General features: G+C 34.0%; 1 pseudogene; it reads left to right on the top strand.

Moving 5' to 3' along the window:
* The first annotated feature begins 598 nt into the window (after positions 1-598).
* On the top strand, positions 599-2,959 carry LOC115887223 (annotated as a pseudogene).
* Positions 2,960-3,522: the final 563 nt, after the last annotated feature.

Genomic DNA, 3,522 nt, shown 5'->3' with positions numbered 1-3,522 from the left:
AGTATTGATACATTTTTTTATAGAGAATTAGAATTTTTTATTTATAATTATTATATACAGGGTGTTTCAAAACAAATGCGAAACACTTCAAGGGGTGATTCCTTGTTCAAAATAAAGGGTAGTTTGCTTCATAAACGTTGGGTCAAAAATCAACCATTAGGGAGATATCGCGGTTCAAAGATGGCGGAAAAATAAAGTTTTTATTTTTTATCTTGAAAACGAAAAGATATAGACTAATGAAAATTTATGGAAGCATTACTGTTATGAAAACATACTTTCTGGTAATTTTTTCACTTTTTTAAAACGAAAATTAATTAATTAATTTTTTCGCATATGTTTGATAAGATTGTCTTTAAATTTCGTTAACAAGAATGATAGGGGTAGTTTATTTCAGCCCCTACCACTCATTTTGAAAAAGTGAGAAAATTACCAGAAAGTGTGTTTTCATAACAGTAATGCTTTCATACAATTTCATTAGTCCATCGCTTGTCGTTTTCAAGATAAAAAATAAAAACATTACTTTTCCGCCATCTTTGTACCGCGATATCTCCCTAATGGTTGACTTTTGACCCAACGTTTATAAAGCAAACTACCCTTTATTTTGAACAAGGAATCACCCCCTGAAGTTTTTCGCATTTGTTTTGAAACACCCTGTATAATAGAATATATATGATCTATAATTTTTGTCTGAGGTAATTTTATGATAAAACTTACAGTTTAGCTGAAAATCGCAAAAAACAATTTTTTTCGAGCTTTTTGACGCATAATTTTTTTTCCAGGCACCGGAATAATTCGGAATTTTAAAATGTTATTTTTAATTATGTTTTAAACAATTACACGCATTTTGAGTTTGTTATAAATTTATGTACTACTCTCTCTTATTGGCGTGGCACGTAGAATGTCGAATTTTTCAACACTTTTAAAGACGGGATTTAACAAGTCCTGAATAAAGATTAGCGGCATTCACACGTAGACTCAATCACGCATTCTTGGAATGCCCCGCTTCAATCGCCAGAGACTGGAGCGAGGCGCGCCATGATCGTTGCGGTAGGAAGCGACACGCTTTTATCCTTCATTCTTTCTCGTGGTTTAAAGCTGTAGAGTTAAATCCTGTATGTGTGAACACCAAAAGTGTCCCCCCAAAATTATCTCGCGTGATCCACGTGGCGTTTGGATTTTCAGGTGAACTTGAAGTTTTTGTTGAGATTTTACAAAGTATTATTGTATAATTTTTATTTTAAGGATAGATATTGAAAAAAATGAATTATTGTCATCGCTGCTATGTATACTTATTATAAAATGTTACAAAAGAAGGGAAAAAAGGGTAATATAAGAACTGAATGGGTCAAGAAATGGAAAAAAGATCGAAATGTACACGGGCATATGCCACTTGTTCGGGAACTGAAAGAAAATTATCCTGACGACTGCAGAAACTATCTAAGAATGGATTCACAAACATTTGATAAATTAGTAGCAATGATTACACCGACGATTAATAAACAGGATACAGTAATGAGGCAGAGCATTCCACCAGAGGAACGATTAGCAGCAACACTTCGGTTTTTGGCAACAGGACGTTCTTTCCAAGATTTGAAGTTCAGTACAGGAATTGGTGCTTTAACTCTTTGTGATTTGATTCCCGAAACCTGTCAAGCTATATATGAGTCTTTGCAAGATGAATACATGAAGGTAAGTTAAATAGTATATTATGTAAGATTTAAAAACTTTATAGTTTGAAACATATCGTCCTATTGCTGCCAAAAGTCACTAACTAACATTTTTCCGAACAACCAAATTCAATCACTAACTATATTTTGAAGCGGAGAATCGATTGAATAGTCATTAACTACGATTTCTGGCTATTTATGTTTTATTTTAATACCGAATAGTTACTAACTATAACATCTTTATGCAATGCAATTCATTTTTAAACGCGTTTTTCTCGGAAGTAATAAAAAAAAAAGTTAGTGACTTTTGGCAGCAATGGGACGATATATTATAATTATTATAATAAAACAAACAAGCTATTTCATTTTAAATTACTTGAGAGAAAACTAAACATTTTAATCATTATAATAATACACACAAGTAGTAATTATGAAAATAAACTTTACTTCTTTAAATAGCTCAACAACAGAAAAATAATAATACTGAGGAGTTAATTAATTATTATTATCTAGCAAATATGGTTTGAGTCGGTTGCATCCTTTGCAACTTTTTGGCAATGTTTACTCCAACGGCATTAAATTCTGTGAGAGTTGTAGCACTTGTTTGTGAGCCCAAGTATTTAACTTTCTCTTTCCCCTTTCTCTTTCTCTTTTCCCCAAAATAACTTATTTTAGTTTTAGTTCATTAATCAGTGTTTTATTACAGTTTCCGACTAGTAAAAAAGAATGGATCGGCATTGCTAAGGGTTTTCAAGATAAATGGCAATTTATCAACTGTGGAGGTGCATTGGATGGAAAACACATTAGGATTGTACATCCACCTCATTCAGGAGCTCAATATTATAACTCTAAGAATTTTTATTCATTTGTTTTGATGGCTCTAGTGAACTCAAATTACGAAATCGTTTTTGTTGATGTGGGAAGAACGGTAGACTATCAGATGAGGGCGTAGTTGAATACACAGAGTTTTACAGAAGATTGCTGCAGTCAAAACTAAGCATACCATATCAAACTGAAACAGTAAACAGTTTGCCCTATGCATTTCTTGGAGACGAAGCATTTACTCTAAGTGAACATTTTCTGAAACCATTTCCACAAAAGAACCTAAGTTACCAGAAGCGCATCTTTAATTATAGATTATCCAGAGCTAGAAATGGGGTAGAAAATGCATTTGGCCAAATAACAGTTAAATTCAGAATTCTACACACACCAATAAACATGACTCCAACCAAAATAATATACGTAGTTTTAGCTATTTGCTCATTATATCATCCGTAGCGGCACCAGTTCGTTTTTACTCTTCTACCTTCTTCACCTCCTTTCGAAAAGATCCTCGTGTAAAACTTGGAAAATAAGTTCGTCATAATAATGCTTTTATTTATTCACAATTCTAATAAACAATGCATTCCTTCGGAAACTCTCTATTTATTTATCTAGTAATGCTAAAACACTCTATTTTAAAGTCGATTAGAGAAAATAGTATGATTCATTGGCAAGTAATGTAAATATTTGCGATCCGGTAAAATTGTGAGGTAAGAGGAGGCTTAGCTTGCCTGCGGCAGGTCAGCAGTTGATGGGCTGGCCGGCTGTTGTGTTGTGTTTTGTCATAGAGCTGATATTTGGGGGTTGAAAGTCTTTTGACTATAAACAAGTTGCAAGTACTGTAAGGCAACGGGTCGTTTGACCGGAAGAAAACCTATTGTGGTGTGACGTCTTGCCTTCGAGGCTGGTCTTGATAGTTTGAGGTCTCCCTTGTCTTCTCGATTGACACGATGCGGCGTTGGGGTAGTGAGCTACCCCAATTAGCCTATTCGATTGGGATGCGAATCTGTTTAGCGGCAGATTTGCGTCCGGA

The sequence above is a fragment of the Sitophilus oryzae genome, unplaced genomic scaffold (genome assembly GCF_002938485.1).
Source record: "Sitophilus oryzae breed Bouriz unplaced genomic scaffold, Soryzae_2.0 scaffold_556_pilon_pilon, whole genome shotgun sequence".
In the NCBI taxonomy this organism is placed as follows: domain Eukaryota; kingdom Metazoa; phylum Arthropoda; class Insecta; order Coleoptera; family Curculionidae; genus Sitophilus; species Sitophilus oryzae.
This window is presented reverse-complemented; position numbering and strand designations above follow the sequence as displayed.